The sequence below is a fragment of the Ictalurus punctatus genome, chromosome 5 (assembly GCF_001660625.3).
Source record: "Ictalurus punctatus breed USDA103 chromosome 5, Coco_2.0, whole genome shotgun sequence".
Lineage (NCBI taxonomy): Eukaryota > Metazoa > Chordata > Actinopteri > Siluriformes > Ictaluridae > Ictalurus > Ictalurus punctatus.
In genome coordinates, this window is record NC_030420.2 from 18,241,851 (window position 1) to 18,261,420 (window position 19,570).

Sequence of the window (19,570 nt, forward strand, 5' to 3'; positions counted from 1 at the left end):
CCATATCAAGTCTCCTGAGATGTGCTTAATAAATATGAGAGTGATGCAGCGTACATATTTGACTGTGTCTTTACTCCCAGATGGCAAATGCATATGTTTTGTTTTCCTCATTATATCCTTCACCTTTGTCCTTTGTTCATAGTGATGTCTAACACTTGTTTTGTTGGGCCTTTAAAAGTCTGTTAGCAATAACTGGCACATTAAAATCAAATTCATCACAGTGAAGGAAAGCTTTTAACATCCTTTAGATCGGGTTTCTCACTTTCAATTTCCAGATGTCCAGATGTGTGTTTTGGTGAAGTACTGTGCTGTACTTACTTCTCCTCCCATTATGTTTGTGAGCAGCTTGGTCTGTGTTTCAAAGGAAATATTACATCTAGCTGCTCTGTTTTTTCTTCCAGCTTGTTTTTTTTTCTCTCTAGATGTGCATCCTAAAATAATAGCATTTTGAAGTTTTTTTTTTCAGTTCAATGATGAAACTCTTTGACTTCAAAAGTTTTGAGTGATTTTCCGAAACAGAGAAAAGCGCAGTATCTTGAGTTGGTTTGATTTACAATAGAACAAATCACATTGACAATCAGACATGTTTGTTTCTTTTGAAAAGAACACATTTACTTTTTTAAAGACAGTGATGATGCTACAAGTCTGTGGTGTGGTTTGGTGCAATTGTCTGCTCTGTTCCAGTATTGAAATTATCTTTAGTTAAAATTCAAATTGGCAGTGTGACATTTTTTTCTGATTGATTTCAGTCATTTAATTTCCATCCACTTTGGATCTTTAGCAGCTTCCATCATTAAGATGGTGATTTGTGAAATGGCTTTGGACTAGTGTTTATTAGTTTTTTGCCAAAAAAAAAAAGAACTTTTGATGTTGCTGTGGGAACTGACATAAGCATTTGTTGTTTGAGAATAAGGTTGTGTTATTTTCATCCACATCCTTTCTCAGCCTCATGTGAATGGAGCGACTTATCTTCCACTGTGAAGTCATGTAGCCCCGAACCCATACTCCTCTCTTTTCCTCTCTCTCGCTCTCCCTCTCGTTGCTGAGGAAGGCGAGGCACCATCAGGTCTACAGCAGTCATCTGAATCTCTCCATTGTCATGAGCCTGAATGTTTTCAGTGACAGATCGCACAATTGCATGACTCGTTTACAAAGGAGGCCCATGACCCTTTTCCTCCAGCCCTCGGCCCTGCTAATGGAGTAAAGTGATCCTGCCTCTCTCTCCTCCAATCAATGATGAATGGGGACGATCTGTTAGATGGGCCTGCTCCTTCTTTCCGTTCTCCCTGCTCTGCCTTTCCACTTCTCTGCACTCCTCGCTGATGGAATTAAATATTAAAAATGGGGGCTTTAACAATCGGTTGACAAAATCAGTGACATCAGTTGTAGAAAAAAAAATGTATGCATGCGCACACACAAATGTTTGCATATGTGCAAGTACATATAAATGCTTATGAAATTTGGTGAAACTGTGCAAAATGTCATTTTGCATACATTTTGCATATTAAATGTATTCTAATACATAGTGTGAATGAAAATGTTTTAAGGATACATTTTTTCATATCACCCACCCACAGCATGTACAGTAGATATTCCTGAGGAGGCACACCATGTTGGGAACATGTTTGTCATGTACAGTTTTGCAAATCAGATTTATTGTCAAAATGTACAGACTTTTAGCTGTTTGCAATGAACAAATCAAACAACAGCAATGGAAATACTTAAACACAATGAATGCTTCAAGTGGTTTCCCCAAATTCAACTGAAAATGCAACTTATAATGACTTCTCCAGTTTCAGAATTATTCAACCCCCTGAATAGAATCCCTTACAACAGCACAAATATACAAATCAGGTGTTGTCTCAATCAAGGGCTTCATTAGTTGTTTCAGGTGTGCTTGAGCTGGAACACCTGAAATACCTGAACTGGCTAGGGGTAGAAAGTGTATGAAATACCTGGACAGGGCAGAAAAAGGAAGCTAACGGCTGCAACCAGATTTCTGAGGAGGCAGGTTGTGAAAAACCCTGGAGTGACTGCAAAAGACCTGCAGCAAGACTTGGTGGCAACAGGCACTGGGGTTTCAGTGAGCACAGTAAGGCGTGTACTAAACGCAGAAGGTTTCCATGCCAGAACTCCAACATGTACACCACTACTGACCCAAAAGCAGAAGAAAAGTTGTCTGAAAATCATATAAATAAGCCACAGAAGTTTGGGGATTCTGTTCTATGGAACCATGAAACAAAACTGGAAGTTTTCAGCATGAAGGATCAGCGGTATGTCTGGAGGAAGAAGAATTAAAAAAGAACACTCTGTCCACAGTCAAGCATGGTGGTGGCTCAGTGATGCTCTGGGGCTGCTTTGCATCCTCTGGCACTGGAAACCTGCAGCGTGTGGAAGGCAAGATGGATTCATTGAAGTATCAGGAAATCCTAGGAGAAAATGTCATGCCGTCTGTGAGAAAGCTGAAGCTTGAGCGTCATTGGACAGCACAATGATCCCAAGCATACCTCAAATTCCACCAAGGCTTGCCTGCAAAAGAAGTCCTGGAAGATTCTACAGGGCCATCACAGTCACCTGACTTGAACCCCATAGAAAATCTCTGGTGGGATTTGAAGAAGGCGGTTGCAGCACGCAAACCCAAGAATATCGCTGAACTGGAGGCCGTTGTTCATGAGGAATGGGCTAAGATTCCTCAGGAAACGCTGACAGAAGCTGGTGTCCTGCTATGCATCTCGTTTGCAGCAGGTCATAATAGCAAAAGGGTTCTCTTCTAAGTACTAAAGATGCTTGCCTTGAAGGGGTTGAATAATTTTGATTGCAACTGTATGTTCACGATTTGATCAGTGTTCCTGGAGAAAACATTTGTTTTGTGCTAATAAACTATTAGATACTTTATCACTTTTCATATACACTGTCCCTTTACATGAACATGAACAGCATTTGTGCTTACTCTGACTGCTGGAAGAAGTCAGCATTAATAATGAGAACTAGCTTGGGGAAGCTGTATTGTGGAGTGCCACATAATTAGTACTGGTTTTCCATCCTGCCTAAATGGCTTCAGTTTTAATGACCCAGCAGTGATTAGAACAATATTGGAACTAGGAGGGGGCAACATGGATAAATTGAATTTTCACCCATATTCAGATTTACAGAGTATTCTGTGCTCCTGCCCCCACTTGTTATGGCAGCAAACCCGGAGAACTAAAAGCAATTAAGCGCCATATTTTGCCAATTACACAGCATGCAATGGTCTCCAAATTGAATCTTTTTGTTTCAGGCCCAGGTTCTACTTTGCTAAAGAGTGCTGGATTTTAAATTGACCCACTTGTCTCTTTGTCAGGTCTGAACTACTGAACCTGCAATGAGTGGATGCGGTCAAACATTGTTCACTCTGTTTGGTGTTTAAGAGGTGGTCGAGATTCAATACTTTTCACTGTCCATGCACTCTGCTAGCTAAATACAGTAATTCATTTAACTTTGTACTTTTAAAAATTAGAGCAGGACTGTTGCATGGTACAAAGCTTGTATTCACTTCTTCTTGAGAGCAGTAATAATTTATTATTTAAAAAAAAAAAAAAATCTTAAGTCAAATGATGGTGCGTTATCTACAAATAGACTCAGTGCAAGACAAATTGCTGACAAAATATGCAAAAGAAGCAATACATTCATGACATTATAAACGCAAATGAAACACCCCCGGCATACGGATAATAATGTCAATTAATTTGTTCCTTGCAATTCAATCTGCATTCTGTCAGAAGCGTTCATTTTGTAGGGGGAGACGGGTTTTTTTCTTTTCTGCTTTTTCACATTACTGCGGTTTCTTCGAAGCATATGATTTTAATTTTCCCTTGGTGGTGATATCATAGGAAATGGCTTAGGCTGCTTTCTGGAGGCGAGCAAGAGATTACATAGACATCCATCTGATTATTCCCACATTTAATTAGCCTAATTGTCTAATGTAAATGGTATTGTGGATGACCTAAAATAGATTATGTGGCCTCAATTTGCTTCTAATTACATGTATGTAGCAATCCCCCTCCCGCCCACTGTTTCGCTCTCTAATATTCTGTGATGGACTGGATCGTGAGAGCAGCGTTGAAAAGACTGACAGCTTGAGTGGCGTTTGTTTAAAAGAAGGTCAGATTTCTTGAGCTCCGTTCTGTTTGATGATGTAGTTAGGTTTTAAACAGTGACTGTGGGGTTTACGCATAGCATGATTGAGCTGTGGCATTCATATATCAAGAGCATCAGATGGAAGCTCAAGTGTGTTGAATACAGAGGAAAGGAAGTGTTAATGGCTGCAGTCGACGGCAAATTCTCTTTGTCAAATCCATATTTCATGTTCTGTGAAGGAAACTTAAGAGTGCATCTGTTCCCTGGAAGATTGTCACAAGAGCATCCTGCAATTACATTCAAATAGAGCCAGCTCTGGAAGTACAGTGAATATTTTCCTCCCTTAAATAAAAAGTCACTGATGTGTGCAAGTCTCGGAGAGCGAGAGATAGAGCAAGAGAGAGCATGTGAGGTATCTAACCTTCAATTAGCATTACGCAGTTCCTCTCTCGTATTGCTATATTTTTGGATGATGAATGACTGAAGAATATTCAAAGTAGCTATTTACTGATTACCTTGAGATGGGACAGGTTTTGCCATTTGCTGTCCATTAAATCAGATCAAATCTCAGTGAATCAGTTCAGCAGCACTTCTATCTTGTAGTCTTCGATTGCACAAACTTCCTGTCCTCCTCACCATCCAAACAGAGATCATGGACCATGTTCCACTTATTTCGCTCTATTCAGCGAGTCTGCTTTGAATCTTTCCGGTGAGTCTTTCGGGTAAATTGATTTTTCTTTCCCGGTCATTTGATCACTTTTCTTGGGGAAGTTCTCACATCCATTGCTGAAGCCCATGTCTTCTTTGATGGCGTGATGAAGTGCAACAAATTACTATTTGTTGTGTGTTTGTTTTATTTATTTATTTATTTTTTAACAAAAAGCTCCAGAAAGCTTAGCAGTTTCTAAATGTCATGTCATGCTGTAAGATATGGAGCTCAGCGAATTGTCCTTTAAGTGTCTCGGGAGAGGATCACACCTTGAAAATCCCCAGTGGACAAAGAGTGGAGCATTTGAAAAGGTTCATGTGTTCCAACTCGATACTGGTGGATTTCTGAGGTTTTGTGAGGACTGATCTCTGCTGGAGTGTTGGCCTTTTCGGATCAGTCCTCCTCAGATGAGAACATAGCATCCATCTCTGGCTGCTTTGATGGACAGTGCCTCAATGTGGATCAGGCAGTCAATCCATTTTCACTCATCAGTTATCAGTACAGTAGATGGTTTTCCCAGAGATTTTAATTGAAATATATCATGTATTGCTGTGCTTTTCCACAGTGCTGTATTTCACCAAATGGATGAGGTGCTGGATGAAATTCTAGTCTTTTTCAGATGACTCTATGGCCGTTTAAATGAACAAGTCATTTTTTTTTTTTTTTTTTTGCTCTGGTTCTGGGGAAATAAAAAAGGAGTGGTAACAACTGCAGTTCAAATGACCTCTGGGGCATAGTGGAGTGTTTCACCATCTGTAGGTGGTGCTCTAACCCCAGACTCTGATTGAAGAAACCCAGACCTTTCTTTAGTTAGGCGATCAATGTGTGTCAACAGGGAAATAAACACGTATAGGTTATAATACACAAAAATATATTTGTGTGAGCGTTCAAATGATTGTGATTTCCATTCTGAATGGGCAGTATGTACTTTTGTCCGTACAGGAATGTCTCTTAAGGATGTTTACATGTCTTTCTTCTTTAAGACTAGCTTACATCTTAAATTGGTATTCTTGTCCTTGCAGCTTATTGTGTAGCTAATTATTTGTATTTGTTCAGTTGTCATTAAAGCCATGGGTTGTTAATGAATAAAAATACACAGTCTAAAATATTTGCAAAAGTACCCCCCCCCCCCCCCCCCCCATATTGTTCAGGTTAAAGGGTAAATGAAAATATTGGCATTATGCAAAGGAGACAGAGGACTGTAAAAGTGTTTAGGTTCATCCGATTGTTGCAATGGCTCCTTTTCAAAACAATAATTAGCTTGACTGTGTGATGGCTGAACCAAGTGCCTAATTATAGTTATGAGGAAAGTTGAAGTTCTCACTTCCTCAGGTTATAAGGAGATGATTCATGGCTAGTTGTCACGCCCTGCTCGCCTGTCCCCTTCCCCATTGTGCACTGATGGATTGACCTTTTGTCTGAGCAGGAAATGTGACATCACGCTCCCTGTCTTCTGTAACTGGTTGGGTTATTTGTCAGAGGGTGAAATAGAAGCCTTTAAATGTAATGTAAGATGGCAAATGATGAATTGCTGCTGGTTAGCTGTGGAATCTCTGGGTCTGTACATGGTCAGCGATTTGCTCAGCCCTTTCCCCTTTTTGCTTAATCAGTGCATTGACAAGTTTCCCTTTGTTTTCTTCAGCTCAGGTTTCGACACTGTGTTCCAGCCTTTCATGTTAGTTTTACACATGCTTTAATCTCATCTTCTTTAGGTCTGGAGAATTAGTTCTGTTAAAGAAGCTCTGCTTATAATTAAAAGCAGTGTCTGTATACTTGGCAGTGGGCAAAGAGTAAAGAAGACATAAGGCTATGTCGTTGGAGATCCTCAGAATTTTGTTTCTCTCCTTTTCTCTTTCTTTTCACACACCGTCCATCTTTTCATGTCACTTTATTATGTCTGTCTTTGATTAAGTGATTCTGATCTGCCCTAATCATCCAGCTTGATTAAAACTGATGGATGCACTGACCAGAGTGCCATAGATCCATCATGTCTTTGCTGGTTCAGCAAGATAGTTGTGTAGTATTTTTCATTGTTTCCAGGCCCCCCCCCCCCCCCCCCCCCATTCCTTTGTTGGAGTTTAGCTGGTATGGTGTGCAGCTGCTCAGTTTTTCATCATCTCTCAGCTATTCAGGTGTTCTGCATATTCCAGCAACAGCTTCCTGTATCTGTACTTATTTTTATTGCTTTTTATTGTGTTTTCAGTTGCAGACATCACATAAACTTGTGCTTTCTGTCTCCTACTTCATGACTGGTCTTGGGAGCTCTTATTAGTGTTGTTCAATAGGGGCCGTAAAAACTTGGTTTACTAGGGATGCTGGGTCGGTGTGGTTAATGAAGTTGCAACAGATGCCCACACTACTCTGAGCGAACCAGCAAACTTACCAGTCAGGTTCACTTGTCTCTCTTCCTGCCTGCCTTTTACTGAAAGTCTGTCCAGGTCAGAGAGCCTGTTAGTTAGTTTCATTTTTATAGCGCTTTTCTAGACACTCAAAGCGCTTTACGTAGTATGGGGGGGGGGGTCTCCTCAACCACCATTAGTGTGTGGCATCCACCTGGATGATACGACTGCAGCCATAGTGCACCAGAACGCCCACCACACACACTTAGTGGAGAGGAGAGTGTGATGTAGCCAATTCAGAGATGGGGATTATAAGGGGGCGATGATAGAGAAGGGGAGTTTTGCCAGGACACCCGGGTTATACCCCTCCTTTTTGCCATATGTGTCCAGGGATTTTTAATGACCACAGAGAGTCAGGACCTCGGTTTAACGTCTCATCCGAAAGACGGTGCTGTTCTTACAGTATAGTCTCCCTGTCACTATACTGGTGCATTAGGACCCACACAGAACCCACGCAGCACCACCTGCTGACTTCACTAATACCACTTCCAGCAGCAACCTTAGTTCTCCCATCCAGGTACTGGCCAGGCTCAACCCTGCTTAGCTTCAGAGGGGAAACCAGGCAGGAACTGCAGCGAGATATAGCTCTGGCCAAGTGGCTTGATGCATACAGGTGAACAGCAATGAAAACAATGACATGCTTATTCCATTATATGTGCACTATCTACCCACTTCTGTATGCATAAGTCCACATTTGGGTAGTGTTGCTGTATTTGACGGGTGAAAGCGATGCCGTCTGTCCCGCCCAGAAAGCACGGCCTGTTTGGATTTGACCTCGTGGTTTCCTGATGATAGAATGAATGCTTTTCTGTTGCCCCACTCGGGAACCTGGTCATAAAAGTTTCACTGTTCTGTAACATCCTTTTCATTTCCAGTGTTGCTCCTGTGTCACATCCAGTGTTGCTCCTGTGAGGTGCTTGGGACACTTGTAGATAAAAGGATGACTCAACAATCCCATACTATAATGCACGTCATCCTTTGAAAAAAGCCTCGTATTTCCTCAAGCTGCTTCCCGGAGTGCTAAAGCTGATATGAGTTACTGTGTCAAGACACCTAATCGATTAATGGTGCACTTAGCTTCAGTAATTAACAACTATGCAGGAGTAAAGGAAACATTCAAGTCCTTAAACTGTTGTTTTTTCTTTCTATTTCCTCTCATGACATCAGCTACCTCAGGAATGACCAGAATAATTAGATCATGGAAGAGTAGTGTAATTAAGGGAGCATTCATCTGAGCATTTCCATCAGCAATTACACCACTGGGACTTATTATTCTGCTGTTCTGCCTGGAGCTGTCCCTGATTCTTCAAACGCAAGACAGTTAGGTCGACCCTTACCTGTGCACTTTTATCCCCTTGATCATCATGCCTGCTTAGTCTGTGTTAGTTTTGCACGTTTCCTCTTATTTAGTTCTGATTAATTTTTATTATAATAATAGCACGGTTCATTTGGGCTCTAATTAGAAGCTCTTTAAATAGAACAGAGTGAAATTTTAGGTTAATAAGAAAATAATTATACAATTTTCTTTATATATAGTTAATATTAAACACAAAAAAATCTGAAAAATAGACCTCAAGAAAAGTGTACGCCACACTAACTTAACCTAACTTCTGTGATCTGTATTTAGAAAAGACAAAAAAACCCATTGCTTTATTTTTCTTATAAACATTGTACTGTTCCAGAGTTTATTGGCTCTATCAGAAGATCTTCAACAAGTGAGTTGCTAGTGATCCTAGAGATCAACTGTAATGAAACACCAGCTGAAGCAAGGAGTCTGGATCTGCGCTAAGACTGACCGAGTAAGCCTGAAGTAGGTCATTTAGAGCCTTTATGACATAAAAAGTCTTTATTGTAAATATGCCATATTTTATGTGTCCTATGAGTTAGTAATCACCAGGCCCTTTGGGGGTATTTGTTGAGTAATTAATTAGGTTTAATTCATTATGAGTTTGATATTAGAAGGTTTGGTGCTCTACTTCCCATTCATGTCTTTTTAGTTTCAGTCCCTTCTCTGTTTTCGTTTTCTGCCATTCCTATGGTCTCTATTTCTGTTTTCCTCTCATTACACTTTCGCTGTTTGAATGGAGACACTCATCATCCCTTGGTTCAGAATGCAATAAAATGTTCTCTCTTTTTCCCTTATCTATCCTCCTCACTGACTGTTTGCACCCTATTACAGGCTGTTGTGTGGTGTTGAGGGACTGTTCAGCTCTCTCAGGCCAAAAACTCAATCAGAGCCTGCGCTGTCCCAGGATCCCTCTTCACTTTTAAAATAACAGTTCCTTGCTCCTCAGAAATATCAGATCACTTCCTAGCTTTTATCATTCCCCTGCCATCCTGCCTTTCTCTTTCTGCTCTCTTTTCTTCATTGCACTCACTTTTCTCACTTTGGCTAGGCTAATTTTAAAGGGAAAGGATCTTGGCGCTGCATTACATGGCCAAAAGTATGTGGGTACCTGAGTATTGAACATCGTATTCCAAAACCATGGCCATTAGTATCGAGTTATTCCTTACTTCACTGCTATAATACCCTCCACTCTTCTGGGAATTCCTTCTACTAGAATTTGGAGCGTCGACCTTAGTACACCATGTCTTCATGTAGCTCACTTTGTGCAAAGGGGGATTGTCATGCTGCTACATGTTTGGACTCTCTCTCTTTTTTTTTTTTTTTTTTTTTTTTTTTTTTTTTTTTTTTTAAATTCCAGTGAAAGGAAATCTTAATGCTACAGCATATGGAGACATTCTCGACCAGGGATGTCTAATCTTATCCGGAAAGGGCCGGTGTAGGTGCAGGTTTTCATTCAAACCCAGCAGAAACCAAAAATGTGCGCTTTCAAATTCATGGCAACAGTGGCTGTGATGATGAAGGTGTCCACATACTTTTGGCCATGCCGTGCATATTTGTGGTTGTTTGAGGAGGTGTTCAACTGTTATTGAAATTAACAGCAACTGTTTGTCCTTTTTGAACTCAGCTAAATGTAGCAGTTGTAAATCCATATCTCCTTAAGGTCAAAACAATGGCAAGAGGAGAGCGAGAGCGAGGGAGGCATTTTACAGCTTTGTGTGCTGTGTGTGATTAGAGGGAACAATTCAGTCATGTTCTCTGCTGAATTATGGCCCGATTTAAAGTGTGAAAGGGATCTAGCCTTTTAGAAATCTGTACTTCCTGAAGGATGAAATGTGCTCAGAGAGAAGAGCCAGTCATGATTTAGAAGTTATCGTGACATCGACCGAAGAAGTAGCATATCATGGAGACTGGTTCTAGTTTATCTCACCACCGGACAGCGGTTTGCCAACATTAGGAAATATAAATCTCTCCACTCACCAGTTATGCAAGGACTTCCTCAGAATCAATCCTCGGCTGTCTCCTGTTTATAGTTTATATGTTGCCTCTAGGCCGAATCATTCAACATCGGGATTACATTTTGACTGCCGTACCAGTGACGCGCATTAACACCAAATCAACTACACTTCTGCTTTCCTTCAGTGTTATTTTAGATAGTTGTGACTGAGCGATAAAGATGAAATCTAGTTTCTGAACGTGAACACAGACGATACTGAAATCACTTGTTTGGCCTAAAACAGTCTGTGCCCTTTAAAGGATGATCACCTTGTAATTGCCGTGGAATTATGTCCTTAGAAAAAAAAGATCCTGGCTTAATATGGATGTTAATGTTTTAGTCAGAGACTGAGCAAGAGCTCCCTGTGTTGAAGACGAAGACCACGATATTTCCCTATGTGAAATATGCTGTGATTGCATGTGATTGTATTAGTTTGTGGTTAAAGTTGCTTCCATGTCTATTGCTGCTTAGATCAAGTGGCTCATTTGAATGGATCGTCTCGCAGTGCAAGCTGCTAATTTCCTGCTGGGCTTCTCTGAATACATTATCAGTAAAGCAATAAAACAATTCTATGAAAACCCCACAACCTCCAGTTCATTTGTTCCAGTGATGTACTGGCTGATGCCAGACGAGACAAGTAATGATAACATGTGTTTCATAATAATCTGAATCTGTCTGCACCCAGATGGGCAGAACAATTTCTTTGTGCTGCAAATCATGAAGTCTTTGCGAACACAGAAGTTGCATGACCCTTTTGGGATCATGACTGGTTTAGGATATGTTTGCCTATTATCTGTGGAGTAGATTCTTTAAGGTAAGAGAAACACAGAAGTACTGTATCCTAGATGATACTCCCGATGCTGCTGTTCTGCTCAAGAGCCATATATACATTACAGGGCATCTATAAACTCCTTCCCCACATTAAGAAGGCTATTGATATCGTTCATGATCCATTTTGCTATTCTGATCGGAGCAGAACACTGATCTTAAGCATTTGGAAAGGTAATAAAAGTTAGGTTAGCCTGAGAAATGGCCTCCATTAACTTAACCTCAAGCAAGACACAACACACACACACACACACACACACACACACACACACACACACACACACACACACACACACACACACAAGGTGCTGAGACGTTGTTCAGTGACCAGAAATGGAAAACTGGAAAAATACTGAGAGAGTAAGTGTTCCATTCTGCTTATGGGTTCCACTGATGATGATGTTTTCAGGTGAAGATGTGTGAATTAACACAAGCCCCTTGGGTATGTACTTCATCTGAAGCGCTAAAGCTTTGGAAAAATCCAAATTGACACTTACTGCTTTGTTTTGCAACGTAAAATGTTTCTCCAACTCTATTAGAGCATTATATTTCTAGGGCTTCCAATTTGACATTAATTGAATCTAATCAACACTGATTTATCTCTCTCTCTCTCTCTCTCTCTCTCTCTCTCTCTCTCTGCCTTTTTGGTGTTTGAGGTTATTGAACCTTTTTTAGGGATGCACAATGCATATGAGCTGATTCATTGTCCCCTTGCGTAATGTGGTACCTTAATTTTAATAGGTTCTTCATAAAAATATGAAGACCTGCAGATACTTTAAGATGCCCAGCTCTACTATGAAAGCTGTAGTTATAGATGAGGCTTATCGTGAATCAGTTCATAACTGCTTCTTTCTTTCCTCCCAGGATTGCCAGTGTATGCTCAAAAAGTCACTAGACGTTGCCAGATGATGTCATAGACTAATTTGCATATTCAGAATAATTGTTTTGATCATTTGCATATCAAAACCTGTTACATGAGGAAAGAAGATTGTAGAATAAAATAGGATAGAGGTTTATCAGAATAGAAAATAATAGATTATAACTTCGGTCATGGCACCACAAACTATTTTCATATTTAGAATTTCTGTCAGTAATGTAGACAAAGTGAGCAGTGGCAGTTAGTAGCTGGGAAATAGACATGAAGGAAACAGTTATCGATGAAATAATTACCTTTTATTACTTGCGTGTGTGTGTGTATAACTAAGAAGTAAGCGAGTGTGACGAGCAATGGTGATTAGTGATTGGTCGTTGTGATAAATGGTGATCAGTGATTGGTCGTTGGGAGAAATGGTGTTAGGGATCATGCAATTCAGTCAGGGTCCAAAATTCACCAAATCTAGCAACAAAGTTGCCAAGTTGTCGATACTGCTACCTTTTCTTTTTTTTCTTACCTCTCCTTTCTACTCCTCCTCTCCCCTCCTCACACTCCAAGTTTCTCCCATTTTAGACATGGTCCACTGTCTCTGCCTGTTGTATGACCGCCACCAATCTGGGAGGGTAAAGGTTAAAAACGTTCTTCCTTTGAGGCACATTACACCAGCCATCTTACTTCTTACTAAACCGACACTAACAGTATCTGGTTATAAAGATAAATAAATATTTATTTTTAAAAATATTTATTGTTCTGTTTACACTGTTATCTTTAACATCCAGCAGCATGAGCTGTGTGAAGCCCCAGTGTGGGAGAGTTTGGTATTTGGGAGTGAATCTACGGCTACTCCGTGACTCCCTATTCCTCATCTTGGGCTATTTATGATGCATTAACCTCATTAATAGGCAAAACAATGTTAATAGGTAGCCTCTGATCATGTCCAGAAATGGAACAGTAACATGCACCAAATGACTTTCTGCATTGCTGAAACACAGCAATTTGTCCAGCAGTTAGCATGTTAATATTTTAATGTAGGTTTTTTTTTTTATTATATGTAAATCACTCACACATATAAAGACTCAACTTAGTGCTTTCTAAAACACAGCTGCTATTAATTGTTGTAGTGTGCAAGTCACATGAATCTCCAGTAGCACTGAAGTTTAAGTTATGAGTCTTTTGTGTCGCGTGTGTGTGAGAGAGCGAGCGATAGAGAGAAAGAGAGAGAGAGGTGATTAATAGTGGTGTCACTGTAATTGTTGATATTCATTCACTAGAAATATTCAGATTCTAAAATGAACTTTGGGCTATTAGGGACATAAATCTGTTCTGAAGCAAATATCTTCTGCGTAATCTGTAGCATCTCTGGATTTATGATTGATTCAACTATTATGCAGATGGCCAATTTATAAATACATCAGTGCCATAACCTCGTTGAGTAATGGATGAAATACTAAACGATCTTTCCTCCTCTATTTTCTCCAGGACTAATCTCTATAGTCCAGTAGTGCCATTTTTTCCCTTTGTGATTGTATTATAGAAAGGAAGCCTAAAGGCTGTGTTTTTGTTTGCAACTCGTGCCCTGCTGCTGCATGATTGATTTTAGAGCCAGCAAGCAGTTTTTTGAATGACATATATTCTTGACAGCGTATCAGTTGAAAAGGCCATAAATATTAGGAAGTGACAGGTAAAGGTCACCATTGGAGGAGGCTGCTGTGTGCTAGAGGGTTATTGAGGTGCACTAATCTACACAGCAAAACTGCAAAACAACCCAAAGTACCGGGGGGATACAAAAGTACTTTTACAGAATTTGCGGGTTTGAGCGAGCCAAATGTTTCCACCAGGGGAGAGGGATCATTCCTCATCTTAAAGTGGAAGGTTTCAGTCCAGATAGCTCCCATTTGGAGTCATGCTTGTACATCTGATATTTATTTCCTGATTGTGGCTTTTGTTTTCTGACAAAATTCCCTCTGAAAGCCTTTTTGAGCATCATGGTTCCTTACGGCTATGTCCCTTTCATCAGCAGTTGTGGCTCAGACAAACAGAAAAAGGCTTGGACGCATTCTTGGGTCTCATTTCATGACTCTATTAAAAGCTTTCTGGTCTATTACAATTTTCCTGAGGTGGAGATTTAGGCGTTCTATCCTCTCTTCGTCCCTGTCCTTGTTAAAATAGATGGGGATGGAGCTGGAGCTCAGCCATGGGAGGCTGCAATTACAGTGATGGTACCTGTTGCAATCGCCGTCAAGTTTCAGAGCTCCCATGAAGTGTCTTTATTTCAGGAGACACACAAGCCTAGAGTCGAACCAGTTAAACTCCTATTGAAATGTTTGGATCTAAGACACATAAGACAACAGTGAGTGAGATAATCAACAGGTTTAACAGCATGATGGTGGTCTGTTATTCACATACATATGGCTTCAGCGAATCAATGAATGCAAGCTGTCCAGGCCCTGAAGCAGCGAAGCAACCCCAAACCATAACATTTCCACCACAGTGCTACCGTTGGTATGAGGTGCTTCTCTTAAAATGCTGTCTTTGGGCATCGCCAAACATGTCTGCTGTTACTGTGGCCAAACAACTCTATCTTTGATTCGTCTGTCCAGAGCACGTTATTCCAACAGGCCTGGTCTTTGCCTATATGCTCTTTGGCAAACTGTAGTCTTGCTCTAATCTTATTTTTATACAGCAAACACTTTTTCCTGGCACGCCTCATGCAGGTCAGATTTGTGCAATCTCTTTCTGATTGTAGAAGCATGCACTTTAACACCAGCAGTTACAAGACTTATTAGCAGATCCTGTGATGAAATTTTGGGGTTCTTGGAGACTTTTTATTTGCATCAGACGGTCTGCTCTTGGGCTGAATTTGCTGGGACGGCCAGCCCTGGACAAATTGACAGTGGTTTGAAATCTGTGCTACTAGTAGATGATTTTCCTTACAGTGGAATTCTGTATTTCAAATAATTTGGAGATCTTTTTAAATCCCTTGACGGACTCATATGCATCCACAACCTTTTTTTTTTCCCTGAAGGCCTTACAGAACTCTTTAGATTAATGGCATGATGACACCACACACCTCAATAGCAAGACGGGTATAATAAGACAGGATTAATGTTGAGGTGTACTTACTTTTTCCATGTGACTGATCTGTTTCTGTTCATTTAAATTGTGAAAAATTACTACAAAATGTCAATTTTATGTGTCATTTGATAGTGTATCAACTTTATTAATAGGCACTGTTTCAAGGAGGATCAAATGTTTGCTTGTCTAAATATGTAAAAAAAAAACAAAAAAAAACCCCCCAGAAGTTTCCATGGGGTGTACTTATTTTTTCACATGACTGTATACAGTATATCTACATTATTTTGAAAATTCATTCTCTGAAGTTTTTTTGATTTTTTAATTTTAAAACAGTTGTTTTTTCACACAGTGCATCTACAGATTCTACAGCGTCTGCAGCTTTAGTAATTAATATGATTAAAGTCAGAAACGTGTCATTTCCCTTGGCCACTTTTAAGTAACACTGAACACCCCAACATACATGCATACAGTATTACTGATTTAATAAGCTAGCTGATGTGTTACTTGAATAGAGCTTTCAGTATTATGCATTTCAGTTTTCATTATTCAGTGGATTAATATTAATAGTGAATAAAAAAACGAGTCCACTAGTCACACAGTTGTTTTCTAATGGGCTTCCAGGATTTAATATGAAACTAAAGCCTCTTCGGCTCGGAGGCTTACACTCCTTTGATTTACACTAGGTACTTCCTTCCCAGCTGGCCTTGTTATCGCGTCAGTTAGACACAGGTATTGTAAAAGAGCGGGGATTTCTCCGGAGGGCACTGCAGGAACTCTGCTCGGTGTCTTCTGAAACCTAATACCTGCACGGATGGGAGCCCGTGCTGATTGAACACTTCCTTCGTTATATTAAGACAGAGCACGGAGGGGGGGGAGACAGCTAGGCGTTTTAGAGGTTAGATCTGTGGACGCTGTGTGAGCCATCTATATTAGTGCACTGGGAATTACTGAGGTTTGCTGACGGAACACATCACAGAGCTCATTTATTAAAAAGGCAGGTTGTTTTATGTGAATGAAGATGGCGGTGGAAATCGGTATAAATGGTAGTCTTCCTCCAACAGTAAGCAGGCAGCTACTTCTGCCACTCTTTCAACAATAAAGCGTGTTATTTATCTCCAGTCCCTCATTCTCAGGGTGTCTTTAAGCGAGACTGGGGCAGATTTGATATTAAACTCTTTCCTATAAAAGTCTCAGATGGGTCCTTTTGTCTTTCTCGTCCTCCCCCAAATTGGAACTCTGATGTTCAAGTAGTGCTGTTAAAGTGGACTTGTTTAATATAGAACAGAACGACTTTCAAAACTTTGTAAAAACCATTTCGAGTTGTTTATATTAGTCTCGTTATTTGAACGTGTTTTTGCAAAAATATCGGATAAAGCGTTTTGTTCTCTCTTCACCTACAGAACACATTTTGTTTAAATTGTCATTAGATTTATATTGATATTTATAGACAGACTTTTTTCTTTCTTTTTTTTTTTTTTTCTTTTCTTTTTTTTTTTTTTTTTTGAGCTATCCAGGTTCGGATTAAACCCTTTTAAGTGTCTAGTGAGATAGGATAGTAAATAAAGGAACTTTTAATAAATAGATAAATAATATTTTTATTATGGTGAGTAACAGAATGAAAAAAAAAAATAAATCACAGTACCCTGGTTGTGCTGCTCAGACCTCTGTGGTGCCCAGAGTCCACTTTGAGAGCCGTGGGTCTTAGGCATGCAGTACTGCTCACGTCTCGTTTTGAGACAGATGCTGTGTTATTTTAAACATGCTAATACAAGAGGAAACAAAGTTGCAGCTGCAAAATGCTTTACCAGAGCTTTATGAACTTACAAAATCGGGTCTGATAAGTAGCTATGCAGATTCTATAAATATAGAGGAGCTAAGTGAAGCACTGTAGACCTTTTGTATATAGAGTACTGGCCTAACAGAGTTTCATTGAATCACTGAAACATACAGTAGTGTCTCTGTGTATTTGTAACTGACCAGCTAAAAACGTATGTTAATAGGTGGCTAATATGGGGGTGGGGGGAGATAGTGGCCCTTCTTCATGAAAATTGTATATGGTTAAATCTGATGAGCTTTCTTATTTCGCACCTTTATTTATTTATTTATTTACTTACTTGCCTTGATTGATTTTGTTCAGCCTTTTCACTCAGGATTTATCTATTTGCTGAGAATGGAAACCTGACTCTCATACACCATTTGGCCAAAAGTATGTGGACACCCGAATGTGCTTGTTGAGCATGCTAGTCCAGATTTCCTGTAATCCCCCTTTGCTGTTACAATAACCTCCACTCTTCTGGGAAGGCTTTCTGCTTGAGTTTGGAGCGTGGCTGCGGAGATGTGCCCGTCCAGCCACAAGAGCATTAGTGAGGTCAGGCACTGATGTTGAGTGAGGAGGCCTTGGGTGCAGTCAGTGTTCCAGTTCATCCCAAATGTGTTCAATGGGGTTGAGTTCAGGACTCTGTGCAGGCTGCTCGAGTTCTTCCAGTCCAACCTTGAGACACCATGTTTCCAGTGTAGGATACTAAGCGGTATAGAAAATGGATGGATAATGGCAGAGTTTTAATGTTTAAGCTTTGATACTGAACTTGTATGGAGCAGTTGTTACTACTTATGTTAGATTTTTATTTGTTTGTTATTTGATGTATAATACTGTTTACTGTAGTATTCATTTACATGTACAATGGAAAATGGCATTCAGTGTAACAGTGCATTGTGACGCAATTTATTATTAAAATAACCTACGGTAACCTTTGTTGACTAATACAAAAATCTGTTAGTGTTATTCTAATATATTACATTTCTCTTAAAATTCATTTGAAATATATTTAAAATCTTTTTGAATAAAAAAATCCTAAAATTGTTTAATTCCACTAAAATAAAGCCATGAAATAAGTTTATATTACGCTTCTAATATACAGATATATGTTACGCTTTAAAATCACATTTTGTCATTGACTCACATTTTGGTATATTTTCGGGCGACTGGTGTTTCCCAGCTTCGTCTTCTTCCAGACACAAAGACCCCCTCTTTCCTACTTCACATGGAAGCACATGACAACAAAGCCAGTGAGCGACTTGGATAGCTTGTCAGTTTGGCACTCCTGCGTCTATTCGTATCTGCCCTCTTTATACACACACACATCCCTGTGCACACTCGGGCACACACTCCAGCCGTCTAGTCTCATTGTCCAAGGTCACGGTGTAACCCGTGACTGCTCGAGGGGTGACATTCTGACCCAACAAGCCCTTTCCTTTGATAACAGCTTGACAGGAATCTTTGTACACGTCTAGATGTACATGCCTCAAGCCTAATTCTTTTTGGCAAGGAGCTTTAAGAGAAACATTGCTGGCATTTGCTAAATAATTGCTTCTCATCTTTTGTCTGCTTGGGATGAAAAGATACAAGCAAGCTGAATTAGGCTAATACTAGGCCATGTACTCCACTTTTTCCAACCCTTGCTGAACAATAGACATCTGCATGGTCAATAGTGGGAGACTTCAGCAGGCCATATCACGCTCTACTGTCACTCCTGTAGGAACTGACGGCCTTTATTCTGCATGACAGAGGAAAAATGCTTGGGTTTTGGGAACACATGGGGGCAAGGAGAAGTGAGCGCTTTGAGTGATTCATCCTTCAAAACACCAATGAAACCGGAACGAAATATGGCCGATGAAGAAAAAGCCTTTTGCCCCTTTCTTTGGTATTGCTTTGTCTTTCTCGCCCTTTTTGCTTTATGGTTTTATTTTACTTGCTGTCCTTTCTCTTCGCCTTGCACCTGTCTGTAGACTGAGTAGGTGGAGTAGTGGGGGGCAGCGGGGTGGTTTACTCTCTCCCATAAGTCCTGTTTCCTTTCCCTTTATCTCTCAACCTCCATCCTTTTTTTAATTTTTTAAAATTTTTTTATTTTTAAACATCGTTGGTAGACATATGCAAGAGAGAGAAGTGTGACAGATGATGCCGACATGCTTTAGTTTGGGGGGAAAGACTATAATGGGGGAAGTCTGCATGAGAGGACACTGTCCTGCTGTGACCCCATCCATGCTCACACTGTACACCAAGACTAAATCCCTTCCAAACACCCAGATTCCATCTTAAAGTCTGCTGCTTTGTGGGGTTTTTTCTCTCTGCTGCACCTGCCTTGATGAATATAGGGGAAATCCATGCATATAGTAAAGCAAAGAATGGGGTAAAAAAAATAAAAGAAAGCAAAAAAAACGTAGCCAAACA

General features: G+C 40.1%; 1 protein-coding gene across 2 annotated transcripts in view; it reads left to right on the forward strand.

The window, feature by feature from the left end:
• The window catches only part of fbxl17 (F-box and leucine-rich repeat protein 17), a 262,999-nt gene that overhangs the window by 10,555 nt on the left and 232,874 nt on the right, over window positions 1-19,570 (forward strand). The window lies entirely within an intron of this gene.